The sequence below is a fragment of the Panulirus ornatus genome, chromosome 42, assembly GCF_036320965.1.
Source record: "Panulirus ornatus isolate Po-2019 chromosome 42, ASM3632096v1, whole genome shotgun sequence".
Lineage (NCBI taxonomy): Eukaryota > Metazoa > Arthropoda > Malacostraca > Decapoda > Palinuridae > Panulirus > Panulirus ornatus.
Genome location: NC_092265.1, coordinates 3811047 through 3835283, shown reverse-complemented (window position 1 = coordinate 3835283; position 24237 = coordinate 3811047). Strand labels below are relative to the sequence as shown.

Genomic DNA, 24237 nt, shown 5'->3' with positions numbered 1-24237 from the left:
TGGAGGGTTCACAAAGGGGATCCAGTTCTCTCCCATTTCTTTGAAGGTACTACCTTATGTTTGCGAGCAAAGGATTACCTCACAGAAGTCTGAGTCTCATGGATTGGCCTTATTGTCGATATCACGGTGGAGGAAGGTATGGAAAACAGAAGGTGAAGATAGGAACGAGTAGAAAAGATTAATTGGGAATCCGGCGAATGACAGACTTCCATAAGTCTACCTGGCGTCTTGGTTAGAAGATGGTATGCTCTAATGCTTGTTCAGACTTTTCTGAAGAGTTGTATCTGTTTGTCTGGAGGAAGCCAAGGGAAGGAGGAAAACATCCGTGTCATCAGCTTGTGATAAGGAGAGTAGGACCCCCAATATTGGGCTCGTGTTGAGCATGATGCAACAGCTTTTGTGTCTTTCGCCTCATTTTCCTCCTCCTCTTCTTCTTCTTCTTCCTCCTCCTCCTCCTCCTCTCTGCTCTTTCTGGTGTGGACTGTCATTCCGATGCTCCCTGAGTCGTTGTGCCTGTGATACCCAGAACCATTTTTCTCCACCAGTGACATACAAAGTCTTTGATTGCAGCAAAGATCGTGTGTCTCGTGGTTGCAATTCCAGGTAACAAGATCCACTTTGTTGTCTGCGCTGGTGAGGCATTTCCTCCACTGTAACGCAATTTGGTAAGAGGCAGAGCTTTTTGTAGAGGGTGTCTGTTGTTGATTGACAACGTGATCTCTCACAGCAGCGCCCTCGCCCCTCACCACCCTGCCTCCCTCAACACCTTCCCTCCCTTAAAACCCTCCATCCCTCAATGCAGAAACAAAGCAACGATTTTGCAATGCACACTGCTATTCTTTGGCCACCTTTTGACTTCTCTGCTGAAGTCATGCCGTCAGTGCCACTGGCTGATGAGAGGTCGCAACACTAGAAAGGTCGCACCGCTAGAGGGGTCACAACACAAGAGAGGTCACAACAATATAGGGCCACATCACGAGAAATGAAATCTAAGATTTCACGGTCTCCTCAAGCTCCACACATATAGATAAGAACATCAGAACACTCCACTGTGCATCTGAACAATCTATGTAATGACCTCTCCTCCTACCTAACCCGTCCTTTGAACAATATAATCACGTCAACAGTATCATCACTACGTCCTTTTTCAAAGTTATGACCCCGACTAACGCCGGATTGTACTGGTATAGAAAAAAAGGGACAACCTTTTTCTTTATCAATATCAAAACTTTAAATCTTACCCATAGATAAATAGGATATGGGGGCCGCCATATTCGAGGTAATTTGATGAAAAAAGATAATCCACGAAAGATATTAATTACCTAAAAATCTGAGCTATACAATTTTTTTTTTCCTAACTCGCACGTTAATCTCAACCTCAGTTTTACTCCACTACTTCTTCTGGGATCTTTATAACAGCCCTGAAGCCACAATTTCCCCCTGATTCCAGAGCTTGACAAACACATAATCCCTTTGTGACGTGGGTGCACATGCCACCAAGGAGGAAGAGGAAGAGGAGGAGGAGGAAGGAGAGGCAGATGATCATTTAATTACTGGCCCAGTCCTTGTAGAGGAGGAGGGTGGCAGTGGCCACCCCTTAGGTACGTTACAAAGGCATAAGAGACGACGTCTTAAAAGGTGGTTTGAGGGATGGCACTTGCAAGTGACCCAGCTGCTGGAGAGAGAGATAAGAGACAGAGACAGACAGACAGAGATGGAGATAGACGTTCAGACAGACTGTTTAAGATGAGTGTAAATCTCTCTCACCCGTGTCACACTAATGGCAATCTCAGACGGACAGACAGACAGACAGACAGACAGGCAGATGAATAGACAGACAAACTGACATTCAGGCAGAGAGAATTTTTTTTTTTTTTAGGGGGGGGGACTGTTTTCCTCCATGTCTTTGGAGTGGGGATATGCAAGGCAATATCAGACTTTGTGGGATAATTACAGAATCTTGACCTTTTCTCAAGAGGGTGCTTAGTGCCCTCGACAAGGGAAAGACAGACAGATAGACAGACAGACAGACACAGAGCAGTCATGTAATAGAAAACTAATTACTGGTTTATAACGAGGTTACCTGCTTGAGGAATTGAGATTCTTTCTCAATTTTCTGTCTCCATTTTCTTGGAAATCACCTTTTAGTTTCATCTCAAAATGAATCGAATATTTTAATATATTTTCTATGTTCTATTTCATATCGATATGAATGATAACCTGTGAAAAAAAAATGCTTTTCATAACATCCTACATCATTTATTCCTTTTCTCCAAGTTGCAGCATCACTTCGCACACATCATCGCTGAGTATCATTCGCCTCTTTTACATATTATGCTAAGGATGGGGCTAGGTAATTTTGAATATATTTTATGATTATAACCATAATTCCATAATTGTGCTCGTTGTATCTCTGTATTGTCAGTAGATTTAGACATTTTGATGATCAGGCGTAGGTCCAGACGACTGTACCTATTTCAAATACAGAAGGACCCAAGATTATGCCTTGCGGTACGCCACTAGTCACACTTATTAAAAAAGAAAAAAAAAATCCCATCACTAACACTTGTTGTTTAATCTCTTATGGAGCTACGTATTTCGATAGAGAGAGAGAGAGAGAGAGAGAGAGAGAGAGAGAGAGAGAGAGAGAGAGAGAGAGAGAGAGAGAGAGAGAGAGTATTACTATGTGGGAGGATAGATGTAAGTTTCTTAGCATGTAGGGTAAACTTAGAATTATGGCTGGCAAGGAAATGATGTTGGTGTACCGTTTGTTATATATATATATATATATATATATATATATATATATATATATATATATATATATATATATATATATACTGTAGCATGTGTTTGTGGTTATGAGTCCGTGAAGGAGAGGTCATCACGTATGCCTGGCGAGGGGTAGATGGAACTATTAGTGAGGAACCCCCAGCTGGGTGACGGTAGAGATAGGTCACCTGGGGAAGGGTTAGAGTTGCTGAGGGCTTTGAATGAGTAATGAAAGGGTTGAGGGGGAAAAGTGCTGGCGAGGGAAGGGGGAAGGGGCCTGGTGTGTGCTTTGGTGACACAGACGTGATGAAAGTAGTACACGGAAAGAAGTATACAGGGGATGGCCGGGCGAGGGAATGGCAGCCCCAAGGACAGAGACTAGAAATGAGAAGACGAGAGATATAGACTAGATGTTAAATGGACGATTAAGGTAATGGTATCCACTCAGAACGTCATGATAAATCCTTCTTTGTTTTATTTATTTCTTTATTTCTTAGGAATATGTTATTGCACATGGATGATAAAATGTGTGGTGTTCCTCCAACATAACAACGATGGATGTCTTCGTGAGGTGGACAAGAGTCCGCATGTATGTGACAACACCGCTGGCTGGACTCCTGGCTCAGCCTTTTGGTAGGGGCGTAGTGTTTTTGCAAGGGCATAGGAGATTTTCATGGGCGCATTGTCTTTGCAGAGGGCGCCGTGTTTTTGCAAGGGCGCAGTGTTTTTGCAGAGGCACGGGAGTTTTTCAGGAGGGCAGTGTTTTTGCACGAGCGCAGTATTTCCGCAGAGGCGCAGTTTTTTGTTTTCTTCAAGTATGCGATGCTTTTTTCAGCGGCGCAGTGGTTGGGAGAGAAGAGTTTCGAGCGGGACAGATGCCTTACGTCGGAGCCGGAGGAATGAGGGAACCTGGAAAGGGAATAAAGACATTGAAGGGCCAGGTAGGCGAGAGTGGGCCACGGGGAAGGCAAGACCCTGAGTAATAGTACCTTCTGTAGGGTCGTCGGGACGAGGTTGGGTAAACATGGCTCGCTCCGTTCTCTGTCCTCTGGACTTTGTTAAAGATTTCCGTCTCTTTTTCTCGTTTTTTTTATTTTTTTTGTATCGACACCAGAAAATATCCGGTGAATGGCAGTTTTGTGGCTAAAGGAATGATCAACTGGACACAACCTTCAGTGAGAGGTAAAGGAAATATACCGATTATGTTTAATGGTAGCTTCCAAAGTCTGCTGGTGGCTGTACGTCAGCTATTGGTCCATTGATGATAGCAACACACACACACACACACACACACGTACAGATGCGTACATACATGCACATACATATGCATATACATGAAAAATCTCTTTTGCTTTTATCGCCAAAGGAATTTTGCGAGTGACATCTTGTCTTAATTGAGTTCTCAGACCCTGAGTCTTGACTTAACGAACACTCAGACGGCGCTCTGCGAATTCATATGAGTGTGGGCTATTCCTGCTGGAGGTCACAAGAATCACAGACTGGACGACGAGGGTGGGTGGGTATTCCTCCTGACGAAGGTGGGTGGGCATTCCTCCTGACGAAGGTGGGTGGGCATTCCTCCTGACGAGGGTGGGTGGGTATTCCTCCTGACGAGGGTAGGTTGGGCATTCCTCCTAGCGAAGACGGACGAAAAGTGGGACGTGTCAGACACCTATAAGTGGATATATATATATATATATATATATATATATATATATATATATATATATATATATATATATATATATATATATATATATATCTTTCTTTCTTTCATACTATTCGCCATTTCCTGCGTTAGCAAGGTAGCGTTAAGAACAGAGGACTGGACCTTTGAGGGAATATCCTCACCTGGCCCCCTTCTCTGTTCCTTCTTTTGGAAAATTAAAAAAAAAAAAAAAAACTGAGAGGGGAGGATTTCCAGCCCCCCTGCTCCCTTCCCTTTTAGTCGCCTTCTACGACACGCAGGGAATACGTGGGAAGTATTCTTTCTCCCCTATATATATATATATATATATATATATATATATATATATATATATATATATATATATAAGACAACCCGAGTCAAACTCCTGTCTTAACCTTAGCATTAGTATGCATACATACGCGGGGGAAACAGCTGTTCGACGTGGTTGCAAAAAATCCTTTGTATATTGAGGAAAATACGAGAGAAACCCAGAGGAGGTTCATCAAATCCTAGTTAGGTCTTTGCCACCGCTGTAATGGCTCTCGTGACGTCATGAGGCTCCGGCCCAGAGAACGGGTGAAGATGAGCTCTCTGTATATCCGTAATGGTCGTTGACCTCATGTCCTTAGGATTTCACGGGGGGGTCATTGAACCTTTTCCCTTCAGACGTGTGTGGAAGGACGTGGTGGAACTCATCACCACCAGCGCCACCCAGGAAAAGTGTGTGTGTGTCCTTTTTATTCTTTAAGCTTCAAGAAATAAGAAGAGAATGGGTAGAGTTGATAATTATCTGACGTGGCTGAGATGGGAGGGAGGGTTATAGACAGTTGAAGAAGAGTGAGTGGAAGAGGACAACAGGTTTGGCATAGCGAGACATTATGGAGAAATAGATGCTCAGAGACAGATAGGAGCAGCAAGCGGCAGCAACTTGAAATACTTAAAGAAACCTAAGTAACTCCATCATTTAAGATATGAGAAGATATTAATAGTAGAAAAGGCACTGTTGGGACATATCAACTTTATTTTCTGATTTTTAAAACAACGAGACTTTACGTCTGGGATCTTTAAAACTTAGGATTCTTTCCATCAAAAACATTATGATAAAAAAAAGGAAGAATTGAAAGAATTAGTCTTAGTGAAAAGTTACTCTTTTATATATAATTTTTCGTTTACAACAGTAATCAAGAATTATAATTATCATATATCCTGTAATTAATCAAGGCACTTTTTTCCCGTGTTTATTTTTTTCCTACCATTTTATATAACAAGTGATGTATGCTATTGAATATAATCTCTAAAATACTACTAGCTTAACTTGCTGGGCACGACCACTGACTACCTTCACTTGCTAGGCACGACCCTGACCACCTCATCTTGCTAGGCACGACCCTGACCACCTCATCTTGCTAGGCACGACCCTGACCACCTCATCTTTCTAGGCACGACCCTTGACCACCTTAACTTGCTAGGCACGACCCTTGACGCTTTGACCTAACCCTTAATGGTCAGGTCAAAGTGTCGAAGCTCTGGTCATCACACGTAACAGTATCAGTGTAGATGTTGACCGAACAAACTGTTGATCAAAATATTACTAGGTTATGGTTCACTGGGAATCAGACGAGAAGCGCTTGTGTCCCGCCTGCTCTCTGTAATTTCATTTGCGATGCAAATTATGTACGAAAAAAAAAAGGAGAGGAAGAGAGAAAGGAAACACACTCGAAATTGTATATAATTATAGTGGGGGAAAAAGAGATGAAATAATTAAGTCAAGGATATTTATCGTTGACGAATGTGGACTTTATAGATTAATTTCGGCCCATCTGTCGTATTCACATTAATTCAGAGTTGTGTAACCGTCCAGGGCGACACTATATTTTTTTACCTCCCTCCCCCCCCAAAATTTTTTACCAATTGATCTGTAGGATTTTTTAAGGTGAAAATTGGTGAGAATTATGTCGTAGGCTTGTATGTGCTTGTCTTGTAGTTACCGGAGCTTGTTGACTGTCTGGAAATGAACGACGGGACTTTAGGTTTCTCCATTAGACAACCTCACTACGAGCCAATAGGTCTTGTGTTACCTATGTTCTCTGCGTATCCATGTATCTACGTGTCTTCCCCCTTGAGCTGGGAGATTACAGTTGATGTTCAAACGATAACTAGAGTGTGTGACAACGAGTGGTAGCCAGACTGATCATCGTTGGCAGTTCCGATCGTCAGCTTTGATTGAAGATGTGAGAACAGGACGATCGCTAGCAGCATCGATCGTTACACATGGTTACAAAAGGTGTGGAGAAGGGTGATCGCTGACGAGTATTGGTCAGGGAGAGGAGTTAGAGGCTTTGGCCAGAGTGATTGCTGACCGAGGGTTTTGATCGCCACAGATGTTTTAAAGAGGTGTGGGCAGGATGATCGCCCGATAGTCACAGGCAATAAGCAGCTGTAACAGTTACAAAAAGCAGAAGCAGATGAGCAGAAGTAACGCAGCAGCAACAGCCGTAGTTACATAGTAGCAGTAACAGAAGTTTCATCAACAGGAACAGCAGCAGTAGTAAAATAGATTTCAAACATTTCCATCATTTCTCGACCTGTGGCAGGACGAGGGAGGGAGAATTTGACCCCCAGAGAGAGAGAGAGAGAGAGGGAGGAGGGGGGTTATCCCACGGGGGAGGAGGTGTGGTGGTGTTGAGCCGAAGGTGCGGCTTTACTGCTGGGGAACCCGGCCTGACCAGAAACCCATAGCAACAGAAGAGCAGCAAATTTAGAAAACTTTGTCGTGCGGAAGTGGTTTTCTAAAGGGGGAGCGTCGGGGGGAGGAGGGATCCGTTGTGAGGTACGCTGGGGTGAGGAGTGGGGAGGGGAATAGGTGGAAGGGGATCGGGAGAGGTGAGGGGAACAGAAGCTGAGGGGATTAGAGGCGTTGATCAGTGGTAGTGAAAGGATTGGCTGCTCAAGGAGGAAGGGGAGATGATGATTCTAACCAGCGATTGTGGGAGTTGGCGATGATTAGAACCAGCGGTTGGTGGAGGTGGCGATGAGTAGAACTAGCGATTGATGGAGTTGGCGATAATTGGAACTAGTGACCGTTGGGTTTGTCGGACTTCCGATTATTAGAACCAGCGATTGGTGGAGACGCCGACGATTAGAACTAGCAAATGGTTGAGTTGGCAGCAATCATTCTAAGCAGCGACTGTTGAAGCTGGCGTCGATCAAAACTACCAATCACCATTGTTAGCGTTCGGTGGCTGACACAAATATTTGATAATTCATCGGGGTTTCCAAATGTAACAGTAACATGATTTAACAATGAAGAATAACTTTGATGTTAAGAGTGATAACTAAGGCACACACACACACACACACACACACACACACACACGCAAGAAAAAAAGATAGTCTTCAGCCACCATCATGGTTGGGGAGTCCGTGAAGGTAAAACCTCCCGACGCATATCAATCGGTGAATGATTTTACTTAGCGATCACTTGACTTGGCGAAGACAACGCCGACTACGACGGTAGGGGGAGCACAACACTCGAAGATACGAGCTCTTGGGTCATCGGGCAAGCCCCTGAGGACACAACAGGTAAATAAAAAAAAAAAATCCGGAGATTCCTTCTTTATCATGTGATAAAGTTTATTTTTTTATATCTTGTTTTTCAATGTGTTTGGCGCGGATTCCACCAGCCCCTCCTGGTAATGTATGGTTAAAGGCTTGCCACACTGCACATATAGACGAAGCCAGAGGAGGAGGAGGAGGAGGAGGAGGAGGAGGTTTTTAGAGTCTTGTCAACAAGTACTGTCTCCTCTCCTCTCTCTTCTTCATTTTTTTCCTTACCTCTACGCTTCTCTGGGAGGAAAACAAGGACATAAAGTCCCCAGTACGGCGGGAAGTTTAAGCTCTAATGTCTGTCTGGGTGAACACATTCCACATTAAATGTTCGTTGAGGGGAAGGGAAGATGCGCGCGCACACACACACACACACATTTTTGGGTGTGTGCGGATGGGTTGCGTGGTTGTGTTATGGGCCTGTAGGTAGGTAGTTGGGCAGGTGGGTTCTATTGATGGGTTGGGGGTGGGTTTGTTTATGGTCTGGGTGGGTTTATGAGCGGGAAGATTGGGTACTGGCAAAAACCTCAGTTGCAGGATAAGATTCACAGTCATGTATATATATATATATATATATACATCACTTTAGGAGAAAGGGGTGACGCCAGTAATCTCTTATATACGGAAGGAGAGTCGAGTATGTATACATATACATATATTTCAGGATTCAGACCTTGGGTGACAGGTGGAATGTATGAGAGAGAGAGAGAGAGAGAGAGAGAGAGAGAGAGAGAGAGAGAGAGAGAGAGAGAGAGAGAGAGAGAGACGGTGTGTGGGTTGGTGGTGAAGGTCGTCGTTTTTAAGTAACTTGTTTGAGGATAGGGTTTTGACGAGAGTGGATTGATAGAGAAAAAAATATATATATGAAAAATGGATTTTTTTTTCTTTTTTTTTGAGGGTGGACTGGATTAGGGATGAGTTGACAGTATTTTAGATTGGGCAGATCAAAACAGGAAGATTGATGATGGAAGGATTGGTAGGTTGTGATTGGTTGACTTGTAAGATTAGGGCATATAGGAAACGACATCTCTACAAGGCAAAAAAACGACTGATTTATGGTAATTATGGTGTCGTCATACGTGTTAACATACTAGGTTTTGAAACTGTAACAGATTTTCATGTTTCTTAAACGTACTGCGTCAGTGACGCAAGAGATACATGTCTACAAATGCATAATGTGAGGAAAACACATGTAGGTTACACCACTGTCATTATTCATTTTCACATCATATAACTGTACATTCTGACTTCCTGATTTTTTTTTTTTTTCTCGTAAATACACATCTGACTTGTCATTTGTCATAGATACCAACCATATACGGTGAGCGAGACAAGAATTACATTAAGACAAGAATTGCCTTAAGACAGGAATTACATTAAGACAGGAATTACATTATTCCCCCACCATATACATAAGTCCTGTTATTCCGTTCTAAAACTTCGAAATCATATATTCACAGGAGTCAGGTTTAAAGTATTTTTTTTTCTTCCTCCCAAAGGCAAATTATTTTTTTTTTTTTTCCAAAGAAAAAGGAACATCTCTTACCCAACTCCAGACCCGGAAACCATCTCATTTCTTCCCCAAATCTAAGACTTGACAAACACATTTTACCCCTGGCCACACAAGGCCTCAATGGAGGAGCAATAGAGGGTGGTCGGTTAAGAAGGAGAGATGACCAGTTAAGGAGAAGGGATATGGCCGGTTAAGGAGAAGGGATGGCCGGTTAAGGCGTAGGAGGGATGGTTGGTGGATCATTCGAATCCCCATCAGAGACAGGACGGTGGACGCAAGGTGGCGACTTGTGATTGCCTCGTACGACGGTCGTAAACGACGTCATCATCATCGTCGTATGTTCTTCTGAAGATCGCAACCCCTTGGTTAGCTGAGAGAGAGAGAGAGAGAGAGAGAGAGAGAGAGAGAGAGAGAGAGAGAGAGAGAGAGAGAGAGAGAGAGAGAGAGCCAGCCAGCAGGGATTGTGCCCACTGACCCGTTATCTCCGGCTGGGGGGAATATTGTTCATGTGTACTCTGTCCAGAGAGAGAGAGAGAGAGAGATACACGTACATCCGTGAACGCGTAGCATTCATGTATACATGGCTGCATATGTATGCATCTGTGAAAGAACACCAGATGTAGACTCACTTGTACTGACGTTATTTATTTTTCCTTTCTTCGCATTGCTCTTGACAGAATTATCTGAGATGCGTTCATCAATGAAAACGGTACGAACGTGGCTTAGGAAAAGTCCGGAAAGGCATTTTCAAAGTTGTGGTGGGAACGCAAGTGCCAAAGCATAACAGAAGGTCTTGTTCTTAAGCTCGGCAAAAGTTGATGAAACTGTGAAGTGTAGAAGTGCGTCTCGTACAGGAAGATAGCACACAAGACACTGAGATTAGCTGCTCCATGCTGAATTCTCTCTCGTCAGTTGGCTTGTAAGAGAAGATCCATCGAGTCACTGGCAAATTAAGGATATCTTCGATTTATTCATAATTAAATCACTAGAAAAATCTTATGATCAGGTTCTGTCCTTCTTCAATAGCCCACCTTGGAAAACAACTTCCAATCGCTCTATAAGTGATTGGAAGGATTAGGGAGAAACGTAGAAAGGAGAGAGAGTGAGATCGAATGATGGGGGTATACCTTCAACAGCGGGTTGACATGATGGTCCTCGAGGACATGGAGGGGGGGTTGTCTGAGCTGTCTCGGAAACTTGGATTTATCCAGTCCTCCCCTGCGGGGCCGAGCGACGGCTCTGAATCAATCGTTCGTTTACGACAAACCACTTATGTTAGGGGGGATGGCTTTTATTTCTAGGGGGTGATGGGGTCTTTTATTAATATTTTCCCATGTAGATTTGTATTTAGGTGGTGTGTTCCCCTTTGACCCCTTGTACACCACGTAACGACCCTTGAGCACGACGTTACGACCCTTGAACACCACGTAATAACCCATATAATCTTGTGTAAGTTGATAAACTCGAGCTTTGGCCACTTCGACGTCAGCTTCTTTCTGTGAATTTTTCTACTGTCATATGTGGTTTTCCTGACTCCTACCATCTGCCTTACTTTGAGGGGCAAGTCTTTCGTCTGTATGACAAATAATCAAGGGCTTCAAAGATCCTTACGTAGGAAACGATGTTGGAGATCTGTTTCTGTCCGTAAGGGTAAAAAGGAATATTTTCTCAAAGAATCATCGCCTGTTTCTGCTGTCACGTTTTGGCGCCATCAGTAAGAAAATCATTCGCCTCTTCGCATGAATCTCGGGAGACGATATGTGCGTAACTGGGTCATAACTGATCCCAGATCATCTCCTGATGTGTTGTTCACCCCTCACCACTAGTTCACTCGTGTGTGTTATCATGCGCTATATATAACAACATCACAGACTGTATATTCCTCGTTCGGTATTCTTATTGAGGGAAAGTTCAAATTTGGGTGGGTGGTTTAGAGAGGAGGGTGAGAGAAAGAGAGGGCTTGGCGGGTAAGGGAGGGAAGGGGAGGGACGGTTTGGAGAGGGATTGAAGGATGAGAGGTGAGATCCTCCACGGCGACACTGGACACAGGGGCAAGCCATCTGTAACTATAAACATCCAGGGGAATCACCTAGGACTCACTAGCTCACCTCCAGTCCCAGAGGAGTGTGAGGTAACCTGGTCTCCCTACTCCCCAGCTTATCCCAGTTCCAAAAGGAGTCACCACAGCAAGTCCCTACAACTCTGCCTACACCAGGAGTGCTATCGCGTTCCTAAGCTTTCGCTTACTTGATCCCTAAGACGTTTCCAAACCATTTTTCCTTTGTTTTACCGAGTCCCAGAACATCCAAGTTCCTCTCCTCCGATGTACTACCTGCCTCTCCCTTTTTCTCAGTTACAGCCACAGACATTCAGACACTCCAGCCTGAGCATTCGAGGAGGACTCCTCGCTTGGCTACCTCTTCAGTTCAGACTTTTAGAAACTGAAATACAAGAAAGGGAGGATTTCCACCCACCCGCTCTTGCCCCTTTTCAGTCCCAGGTAATATGAAGGAAGTATTGGTCCTCCTTTACCTTAATTACCCCGGGACCAGTTTGTGTAAAAGAATCCTGGTGTTACCCAAAACCTTTCTATAAGCTCCTGTAGCCCAAAGGCGCATTACTTTCAGTAGCAAGAAAATGTAGACTCCTTTTGAGTGAGAAGTTCTTCGACGGAACCGTAATCCCAATAATCCAGCCTCGCCGAACCTCGAGAAGGCCAAGTCCGGTAACACCTCCCTCGGGATAAACATACAGGAGTTCATAACCATAAATACACTAGGGTTTGAGTAGGTGATTTCTTTTCTCTCCTTCTTTTAAAGGAATTCTTTCGCTGACATCTTGTCTTAAGTAACTTCCCGAGGCTTGGAGACTTGACCTGCTGGTCACTCGGAAGATCCTTTTACTGGTCGACCTAAGTGCTGGTCGCACGAGGACGGGAGTCACGTATAATCACAGGGAGGACGAGGCCGAGTGGTATTCCCTCCCAGTTTCTGGATGTTTGTGAGCCAGTTGCTCCTGGCTCTGACGACCAGCCGGCTGCCCCGCCAGCCATGGGGGAGGGACTCATTTTCTTGCCTCTCTTGGAAGATGCTCTGGAGGGAAGGGGGTTAGGACTCATCCTCTTGTCCCTCTTAGTAGATGCTGTGGGTGAGGGGGGGGGGCTGCAACTCATTTTCCGCCCACTGTCTTCAAAAATCAGTAGATCAGGATGCGAAAGCAAGAAAGTTGACTCCCAGGTGGAGGTGAAGGTTGAGAGAGAATTATTCTTGTTCTTGGAGAGACGGGCAGTGCATTTAGGAAGAGAGTAACCCCCTGTCTTACTGTATCCCCCTGCCTTACTGTACTGTACCCCCTGTCTTACTATACTGTGCCACTTGCCTCTTGTCTCCTGTACCCCTTGGGTGAGGGGTATGTGGGGTTGCCCCTGCTGACGACAGACTTAACTCATTCGTCCACCGAAAACTTCCTCCTTTTCCCTACTCTTCTCCTCTACCTTCTTCATTCCTCCTCCTCCTCCTCCTCCTCTTCATATTTCTTCCCCCTCTTCTTTAATTCCGCTCCGTCTCCATCTTTTATTCGGCTTCCTCCCCTTCACCATTAGCCTCAGTATCTCTCCCCTTCTCTTTCTGCCTCGGTGATGCTTTGTGCCCCAGATAGAAAGACAATGAAGAGGAAACTTAATGTCTAACTCTTGCGTTCATCTTTCCCTTCCGATCCATAAAACTTTACTCGCAGGGAAAATTCCTCTGTTACAGGACGATGCAATAATGTGTCGTTTTATTCTAATTTTGATTGACTAATTTACTGTTTTTGGAGAGTTGAATCCCAAATTGTCAATAACACATTCGCATCAGCTGATTCTCACGACAACTCGTTTTCTGTGGAAATTTAAAGAAAAAATAGAATTCCATATCCAGAATGCAGGATTGAGCGCCCCGGCTCGTCCGCTTTAAGCTTGTGTGATAGGGAGAGGTCGGAGTCTCAGACAAGAATGTTCTGCATTGCCCCAAGTCTATTAGGCCACAGGTGCTTGAAATCCCTTTACAGACCTCTGAACTCCTAGCATTGTTACTTGCACTACACACACTTAAGTAAAATCCAGACCTCACTCGTGTTACTCAGTCCCTGTGAACTGTGACGAAACCATGCGGGTGGGAAACCGTGAGCTTCGGAACAGCGTGGTACGACGGAGAGTAATAACGTTGAAACCAGGTGTTTGGTGATAACGATCTAGAAGGACCCAGTGAGTGCGCTAGGGCAGCTGCTTGTTAGCGCTGATTACCATCCTGGTTCCTGATGTGGCTAATGCCAGAGGATGTCCTCGGGCGAGTCGTGATTTCTTGTCTCTGTGTCTTGAGGCCACATCACTCGACCACTTGACATTTATAGTATGGCCTGAGGTCACACCACTTGGTGTTAATGGTATGGTATGAGGTCACACTACTGGGTCTTTATAGTATGTTCCTAGGTTATGTCACTAGGCCTTTAAAGTATATTATGAGGTCACAACCACTTGGTTTTTACATTATGTTATGAGGTTATACCACTAGATCTTTATAATATGTTGTGAGATCATGTCACTAGGTCATTAGACTGTGTTAATGTCACAAGGTCACACCACTAGGTCTTTATGGCATGTTGTGGAGTAAACACAAAGTAATTCCATGATTGTTACTTATGTTCGAGTTTTGCCAAGTCAGTGAAAATGCAATTAGGAATTATGACCGTGTCATATATATGAATGGGAAGAATGGACCTTAAAACCCCTTTGTTGATCTCGGAATCTAAAGGCACATTGGTTGAGCGTATCTTGAGGAAATTGCAGAATTATTGTAAGTAAAAAAAAAAAAAAAAAGTAAGAAAATGATAAGGTTGTATCCAATCTTGAATTCAGGTCCCGCTTAGCCGATAACGCCCAGGAGACGATAAGCAAAGAGAGAGAGTGTCAGAAATCAGGGTTGATGTATCAGGACTGCGGAAACCTGCTACATTTACTGAGGGAATTACATCCGAACTTAGTACCAGGCTGGGGCGGTATCGGCCTCTGTTCATCGGAGGAATTAACCCGTGAGGAGCCAGGCTAGTCCAAGAAGCAATATCGCCGAATCGACCAACTGGAAAGCAGTTACTGCTATTATAACAGCGGAATGTATGATTGTGTGGGTGTGTGTGATTGTGTGTGTGTGTGTGTGTGTGTGTGTGTATGTGTGTGTGTGTGCGCGCGCCCTAACACGCTCCTCAACCTACCTAGGGATCACTTCAGTCCCAAGGGTCCATCTGCTCCCAAGTCCACCATTCCTAGGTACCTCAAAATATCCCACATCCTCCAGGTCTCTCCCCATTCAGACCCATCTTGTTCCACCCCCCCCCCCCCCACATTCCCCCCACGGTGGCGCATCATTACCTCACATTTCTTCATCCTTTATTATCACATTTTCTCCTTTTCACACACATGCTCTCCCCTATACTCTCGCCGGTGTAAATGGTGGCTTCTGGTTTCATTATACGTGACGCTTAAAGAGTAGATGTGTGCGGGTCTGGCCATTGTTCATTTAATCCTGACGTAACGTCGTAAAGGAAATTATATAATGTATAGCGTTTTTGAGGTGACCTTAAATGGGGCATTTGGTTGCCGTACTATCTCACCTTATATATATATAAATTTATATTGTTCCTTCCCCTCTCAAAATTGCAAGAGACGCCGTGAACTATCACACATCGAGACAAGGTAACCGACAAACGTTTTCATTCTCATATCAATCGCTGTGTCCCCAGTGGTACACTATGGTAGGAACAGGTCTCTTCAGGAGGTGAAAGTTCGCTCACTCACCCACGTATTCATACCCACTCACCTGATGTGATACTAATTAAAGCCACTGTTATCTCTATCATATTGTAGGAGATAAGGAGGGAGATAAGAGGCTGTAATCTCAGTGTTTGCAACTATTTATCTCGAACGCTGTGTCATCACCACAAGGGCATGTAGGTTATTCGCTGCAAAAAAAAAAAAGAAAAAAGGACAGAGAGACATATTGCCTCATGAATTCATTCGCCTCTGGTGTGAGGAGCAAGGCAGTCGTTGTTGTGCTCAACTCTTAAGAGGGAGAGAAGTGTACCTTGTTACTCTCACTGGACCACGTACCGGAGTGTACCGTGGGCAGGCTCTACGGTACATGTCGTACACCCTTTTGGTTTCCTCCGATTGGTGAGTTATAATGGTACTTTGTGTGTGTGTGTGTGTAAGTAGAGCATGTTGTTCACACTTATGATGCCTCTCTCTCTCTCTCTCTCTCTCTCTCTCTCTCTCTCTCTCTCTCTCTCTATCTCTCGTTGGCATAAGAGGATTTCTGCCTTCGTTCATATAAGACTCTTCATACAGACGCGGGGATTAAACCTGGGGATTTATCGTTATTAGCATTCAGAGCCACAGGTAGCAGTAAAAAAGCCTCTTTCTTTTTAAGTGAGAGTGGATTTATGTCTTTTGTCAGCGGAGGAATTATGTCGACTTGTTTGGAATGGGATTTCCTATAATTAAAGGATTACAGGAATGGGAGGATTACAAGCAGATGCTTAAGAAGGAGAGGATTATAGGCAGGTGTTCAAGAAGGAGAGGATTTTAGGCAGATGTTCAAGAAGGAGAGGATTATAGGCAGATGTTGAAGGAGAGGATTTTAGGCCTGACTGGCGTAAGAAGCTGTATTAATGAGGTTGCTGGATGAACTCCTGTAGCTGATGTCTGGCACTGGATGTGCGAGTATGTGAAAGGCGTCATTAATATGTGTGTGTGTGTGTGTGTGTGTGTGTGCGTGCGTGTGTGAAAACAGCATTTTGGAGTTTAGGTGAACGAAGGACAGTGCTATGACAACACTGCCTGAAATCCTGAAATACAAGACCATACTCTAAAATACTCTCCCTCCGAAACTTAGAAGGCGTTGGAGAACAGCAACTTGGGACGATTTGATCCTCTAAAGGACTAGACGGTGGGATTGGATCTTAAGATTATGTATGGGCCACGGCATTGTAGATAAAGATAAGATACCCGACCAAGTTGAGCTTGGAAGACAGTCGTTCTTCTGAATTCCTGCGGACGTCTCAAGTAAAGTCTCAAAAGAAAATGGAAATATGTGAAAGAACTTTTAAGTTTTTATCGCAACAACGAGAATTGCCCTGAAAGAAGATGTTTACGTTCCCCTGTGATTCTCATCGGACGTTCCTTATCCTGCAGAAGTTGTCGCAGGAGGCGTCCAGGGGCGTGGTGTTATCCTCCCCTGCAGTGGAGGGAGTGGAGGGCTGGTGGTGACACAAAGTGAGGGAGGACGGGTGTGGCACCCGTAATGGAGGGTGGGAGGGGGTGGATAGGTTAGGGGGTGGTGGGGTGGCACTCATGGAGGGAGGGAGGGAGGGAGAAAGAGAGGGAGGCTGTATGATCTCGGTACTAGTGAGGGAGGAAGGATGAGAACTGGAGGGAAGAAGGGAAGTAGGATGGGCTGGGGGATGGAGGATGGATCTAGAGGAGGAAGGGAGGGAGGGAGAATAGAAGGCATTGAAGGGACATCAGTGGAAGGAATGACGGAAGGAAGATAGAGTAAGAGAAGGGTGACAGGGATGGAAGAGGGAAGGTACGTGGGAGAGTGTGGTGGTGGGAGGCAGGGTATGACAGGGCGCCCACGCCCCCGCCCCAGAGAAGGGAGCGAGGTTGGCAACAGTGGAGGGAGGAAGGGTGACACTACAGGAGGGAGGGAAGGTGAAGTGGAGGCGGGGTGCTAGTGGAGGGACGATGGGAGCGGGTGGGATGTAGGTGGCACTGACGGTGGAGGGAGTAAAGGGGGGAGGTTGGGGTAGGGGGGCCCGTGGTGGAGGCGGCACCACTGGAGGGAGGGAAGCACGGGTGGGGTGGCGGAGGGAGGGAGGGAAGGTGGGGGATGGAGGGACAACCAAGGAGTCGACGCAGTAACTGCGGTCCCGGGAGGGTGGAGGGAGGCGAGGGAGGGAGGGAGGGACCGCATCACCGTCAGCACGGTTCCCAGTTGGCGAGAGGAGTTCGACCGGGACAGGTACTCGCTGTCAGGCGGAACACCGCTCCTCCACCACCCTCCAACACAACGCTCCACCATCTCCACCACCACCACAGTCTCCTCCACCAACACCAGCCCCGACAACACTCCACCACCACACCCCCCAACCGCCGGCGTGTTGGTGAAACCGGGCGTGGAATGCCCCTAGACTTGCCGCTGAGCGCCAGTCCACAGTGCCGCTGCCGGCGCCCAGCTGAGCTGACCACAGTGCTACAAGCTATGGTGACCTTAGTATAAACGCTGAAACGCCTCTCGTCTCAAGAAACAGTTGCCAAAAGCCTCCTGGCGCGTGTAAGTGTTGCAGTTTCGACATCTAAGCACGACGCTTCCTGTCCTTGTAAAAATAAACTACAAAAGATAACATTGTTTTTCCCTCAAGAATTGCTGATAAGCCAGTTTTTATCTTTTTTTTTTAACATATGTTTGGGGTTGGTCTTGGTTGTGGCACACATACATTCATAGGCTCTAGATATGTTTTCAGTTGCTACTTCCGCGTCTGAATGTCGCGAAGGTAACTTTATCTCGTCTATGTACCCCGTGCCAGTGTGAGGAGTCCCTCCCCACACATACCCAAAGCAAACTTTTAACTGTCCGTGTCTGCCGCTTTGTGCTCCAGTGACGCCGCTTCTGCCACCCCAGCCAGGCTCTCCAGCCCACATACATACCCACCCACCCACCCCCCTCAGCGCCACCACACGTCTCCAACATCCTCTGAATTAGGGATCCAGCCATCATGGTCTGAGAAGAACCACCTCGCCGCCCAAAAGCTTCAGTATAACCTTTTGCAAGGTAAGAATAGCCACCAAAGGTCATAGTACGAGACATTTAAGCTCTTCTGGCTCTCTTTGCCTGAGGTGCAGATTCGCTCGTCCTGATTTAATCTCTTTTTTTCATTATTACGTCATTGAGTCATGGAATGCACGTACCTGCATGTTGTTCTAGTCCTTGCCATGCACGGATTATAATCAGCCAGTTCAGGAGGGGCATAGTGTGTGCTGAGAGAATGTTAAAAGTTAAGCTTCTTCCATCTCCCTATGTGTTATGACGTATGGTGGGCCCGTTCGTCCGGTGCAGTGTGTCGCGTATGTTTCCCCGGGCGACGTGATCATCCCGCCACAATACCTGACGTGTGTTATCTAGTGTATACACGTCACCTGTTCTCCGGCATGATGTAGAAGTGTGGTGGGAGGCATGACCAACGTGGTTCATGGACTCGCCCACGCTCATACTAGTCAAAAAGGTGACAATTACAGGCAAGGAACGTCTCCTGGCGGTGGTGGGGTGCCGGCTCGGCCAACCACACACAAGGTCCTTCCTGACGACGAGGACGAATTAGGTCAGCGGAACACAGCTGACGGGGAGGGTAGATCAATGGTCGACCGATCTCGCGTCTGTTTCTTGGGAATTTCGTTCAAACTGAATTTAAGATTTGATATCGTGTTTTTTTTTTTTTAGGTTCCGAGGGAGAGAGAGAGAGAATGGCGTTCAGTGCACACTTGCACATGCATCAGAATTGTCTGATATTTGGATATACGTCGAGCTTCCGTACTCTCGAATATCGGCCGGTTTGACCCACTTAGTAAGGTTGATTAATGATTAATAGTCCACCACGTATGGCTCAGCAGTATTAAAGGTTCAGTGTTCCGTTCCACATCCCACCCTGGGTCTCTGTCGCTAACGGAGTCGAACCGGCGGACACCTTGATGAAATCCTGTGGCTTGCCATATGCACATTGGAGGAGGTGGCGGTGGGGGAGGGGTAGTTAATTATTCGTCTCCGTCCTAGCACCACGAATTACCTAGCCTCCAGCAGCGTTCCTGGGTGGCTTTCGTGAGACACCACCCTCCCTCCCCTCCACACCTCCCCCTCAGGCGTTTTAGAGTTTTGGAACCAGCGGAGTTTTGCGCCTGCGCCAGAGTCCAGCAGATTCGTCAGGTTGACTTTGAAAAGGATTTGTCACGTAGCCGACTGGACGTGTTCCCCTATGAGAGTGGTAGGCGCCACCAAAACACACCGAGTTAACCCAGGCCCGTCGATGCACAGAGTCTGACCCTATTATCATGTCTTTATCAACCTTATCTCTGCCAGTCTACTGATTCTATCACAATTCAAGACCTTCCTGCCCTCCCTCTCCCACCACAGAATGTGTCCTTTAAGTAAAAAATTCGGGGGAAAGCTCAGGTCTTTCCAGTCTTTCCACCTACTGTGACGTCTTTAGGTTTTAAACAGGACCTCCAGTTCCCCCTGGATCGATCCCCCTCCTCCGACGCGTTCAGGTGTTCCACGGAGGGCCCGCCTCACGCTGGCTGATCCCGAACGTTTCTTGGGCGGGTTTAAAGTAGATGTTGCGGTATGCCTGAGACGTGAGGCTTCCACGACTTTGGAAAATATCATCATCATCATCATCATCCTCGTCCTCCTCTCTCTCTCTCTCTCTCTCTCTCTCTCTCTCTCTCTCTCTCTCTCTCTCTCTCTCTCTCTCTTTGCTTTCTTTGTTTTCATTTTGACGTTGAATTGTTAATGTTCCGGATATTGAGTGGACGCAGATGTGTACATATATATATATATATATATATATATATATATATATATATATATATATATATATATATATATATATATATAGAGAGAGAGAGAGAGAGAGAGAGAGAGAGAGAGAGAGAGAGGTTACCAGACTCCAGCTGCAGATGATAACTCCGAGCGAGAAGTCGCCATCGACAAGGCTGTATTATCCTCAAAGAAAGGGAAAGAGTACAGCATCATTGAGGACCCCCCTTCCTCCCTCCCTCCCTCAAGGAGCCCAGTTTACCCTGCTCCTACTTGGGGCGCAGCCTCGAACCTCCTGCAGTTTCATTAAAGGGATCCTAAGGTTGCATGATGATCATACAAGTTCTAGACAAACAAACCCAGTAACCTCAAGCTTGCGCTCCAATCAGTGGCAAGTCCTCGACGTGACTGTGCTAATTTTCGTCCATTGAAGCTGACGCAGCCTCGCTGAAGGTGGCTTTTCACTCGCAGATCTATCTATCTATCTATCTATCTATCTATATCTATCTGATTTTGCCGTGGTGGGTAGGGTATTGCTGAACGTCTCCGTAGGTGTTCCATGTATGTTTCTTATCTCTCCTGGCACTACGCGAGTAGTCGCTCTAGCTGCCTGATTGGGCTTTCATTTATATTTTTGATCTACTTTTGGTATTGTACCATGGGGAATGAATGACTGGGGGATTAATCTATAACTTCATTGTCGAGAGGGAGAGAGAGAGTCATATGAAGGAAAGGTTTAAGAGGTCAGAGGTTAAGGGTAGGTCATAAGGGAATTGCTTAGTCTTCAGCTGACGAAATCTTCCTTCACAAGACCATGATCGTGTGAGAATGAGATATACCTTATCTTGTCCTCTGGTTTGTAATGAGCGTTGATATGTGGTAGGAGTGGAGCAAACACCTCACCTTGGGGTACAACCTTCCCGGACATGCATTAAAAAAACTTCTCACGCGAGTTCCTTATGTGATCGCCAGCTGCAGTTTATGACCGTTTGTTTAGAATGTAAAAGAATATCCAGTTTTTTTTTTATGGAAGAATATATCGTCATTTTTTTTACCCCTGTTTGAGATATAAAAGAATATCTCATTTCGCCATTATAGTATTCTGCTTTGGTATTGGAGATTATTGTCTTTATTTTTTTTTTTTTTACGTGTCTGCGTCTCTGCATCCAGAGTGGTCCTGGGCGGCCCTTCATAAGCATGTGCTGTGAATGTTGTTGTTCTTTGTGGTTCAGAAGTTATCCTTGCATCTACCTGTGGTGCTCTGGGGGTCTGAGCAGGAACTCTTGTTTTTAATAAAAGAGGCTCAAGTATGAACCCCCCCCCCCTTTTTCTTCTTTTTTTTTCTATCTCTTCTCAGAAAAGTTAAAGGCTCCTGGTAGTCATTTTTTTCCCCTTTCCTTTTTCAGTTTATGAACCTGGGTTCCACGAATGAAAAGCCTGGAGCTGAACCCTGGGGCATATCTTTTTCATTTTTTTTTCTAGTATGTGTCAGAGTAATGGCATTGTTAGCTATATATACCATGAGATCTGAACCCTTTTTTCCCCTTTTTCCATTGAGATGTAATCCACCTACCTTTTAGGTCCTGTTTTTCTTTTATTCTTTCTCAGTGGAATTATTGTTTTCCAGAACAAAACCTATTGACACAGTACCTATGCTTTTTATCTCTTATTCTTTCGCATAGTCAGGAGGAGATTCTTTTTAACTGAGCTTGGTGGAAGGGGTCAATGGCGTTGGTTTCTTTATCCTTTGGATTAAATTCTTTTTCCACTTCGTACTTCCAAAGGATACCTCTTCGTTCCAGCCCACACCTAGAGGGATACGAATATTTCCGACCAGTTTAGTACAGTGACCTCCTCTCCTCCGAGCATACGATGTGTGGGGATCCTTTGAGTAAATTCGCTTCTCTTCCAGGTCATGAGATGAGAGTCCTGGTGGTGGTCGCTAATTATAGCCGACCGCATGGACCGTGAGTCTGGTAGGAGAGGCAAGCTATTAGATGTGAGCAAGTGGATTATGTGCCACCGGCTACATTGAGGACCGATGTTTTCGTGTGAGATTAGATGCCACAAAGAAGGGTTTGGTTAGTGGCTGGAAAATCTAGGTCATACGTTTACTTCGCGCCTGGATCCCCTTTTGCAGTTGATTCCATGGTACTCAGGGCTTTGAACATAGAGATTCTTATGCCTGGAACTTGCAAGAAAAGGTCACAACGTGCCTGGAAGATTTTTTGTTTGCACAGACCTTTAAAGAAACTCTTGGAACTATTGCAACGTTGCCACAGCAGTGATGACTTTCCTTCGGAGGGAGTGCATGGAATCCTGGAAGAAATGTTTGTATGAAGACTGAGTTCTCGGTGGAAGATCGACCTATTTCCCATAAGTTGAGGAAAAAATTATGGTTATCCTAAGAGAGAAGTTTCCGACAAATTGAAAGGATGTGTGTGAAAGTTACAGAAATTCATCGTCGTATTTCTTGCAGTAAAAGAATCAGATATTAATGACCATTAACGTTGAAAACAGTGGCAGCAGTTATTATTCATTATATATTAGTGTTCCTGAAAGTTCCAGATTTTAATGACCCTCAACATTCATGACAGTGATGACCCTCAACATTCATGACAGTGATGACCCTCAACATTCATGACAGTGATGACCCTCAACATTTATAACAGTGGTGACCTTAAGCATTCATGACAGTGATGACCCTCAACATTTATAGCAATGGTGACCTTCAACACACATGACAGTAGTGACCTTCAAACTCACAACTGTGGCGACATTCAACACTTATGACACAAGTGACCTAATTCATGACACTGGTGACCTCCAACGTTCATGATAAGGGTAGCCTTCAAATTCATGATAGTCGTGACCTTCACCCCTCGTAAAATCGATTACCTTCAACATTTATGACAGTAGTGACCTTCAGCAGTCATGAAAATGTTGACCTCTGACATTCATGACAGTGGTAAGCTTCGGTGTTCATGACACTGGTGACTATCAACATGCATGACACTGGTGACCTTCAGCTTGATGACCGTAAATGTTTATGGCAGGCGTGAGAGTCAACAACATTTGGGTCATTCAGGAACTCTTACACATAACTCTGGCATCACTGCGGTTCCAAGAGGCCGTCGCTGGAACTTGTTCCTGGAACGTATAAACCATTGCGCTCCCTTTAGCCAAGCTAGGGAAGTTAGAACCGCGAAATATACAGTATTGTCCATAATACATGAATTACTGTGGTAGAATCTATTGTAACTTGGACCAGCAACAACATTTAACTACAACCCTGGTTGTGATAATCTGTTCCCAGTTTAGATATGAAGCATTGTGAGAATGCAGTTTAAAAAATGATCATATAAATAACACACCAACTTCTAAGAATAAAACCCAAAGAAGTGAATTACTTTCCCTCTTTTTTTATAACGTTTATTTTAAGCCTCACATTTGTAAACGCGTAGTCATTGTTCACTCTTTAGTAGCACACAAGGAAAGCGAATAAATATGAGCTGTGTATAAATAGGTGAAATAAATGGAAGGGAGTTTTCTTCAAGAATCCAGTTCGTTGAAACCAAAACATGAAGAGGCGAGGCTTAAAAGAGGAACTCGATGGTGGTCAAGAGGGACGACAAGTACCAAGGATCAGGAGGTTGAGAAAGATGAGGTCGGGGTGTTCAGGATTTTGTGGGTCAAGAGTATAAAGAGACGAAGGTCAACAGGGTAAATCCCGACCGGTCAATAGCCTTGATGAGATGGAGAGACTGAGGGAGCGAAGAGCTTGGGGTCACGGGAGGCGAGAACTTGGGGCCAATCATAGGAGTAGCTGAGGAGGGGGAGAGAGGGTCAGGTGAAAGTTTGGAGTTCAAGGTCACATCAAAGCGAAATCTGGCGACCTGGTTAACTGTAAATTGCTCCTACACACCTCGTGTGTGAGGATTAAAGTCAGGTTTGTGGTATGACTATTTAGCTCATGGCTAAGTTGGGTTCCACTGCATCTTTTGGTTTAATTATAGTTTTGTGTCTCAACATCT

General features: G+C 45.2%; 1 protein-coding gene across 2 annotated transcripts in view; it reads left to right on the top strand.

Moving 5' to 3' along the window:
* Positions 1-17587: 17587 nt before the first annotated feature.
* LOC139761827 (sodium/potassium/calcium exchanger Nckx30C-like) overlaps positions 17588-24237 on the top strand; it is a 367624-nt gene continuing 360974 nt past the window's right edge. Inside the window, exons 1-2 of one of the 2 annotated variants that reach the window (XM_071686348.1) lie at positions 17588-17947; positions 18273-18445. The gene's annotated coding sequence lies outside the window, so the exon portion shown is untranslated. The remainder of the gene's footprint in view (positions 17948-18272; positions 18446-24237) is intronic. The other variant, XM_071686345.1, reaches the window with a different exon arrangement.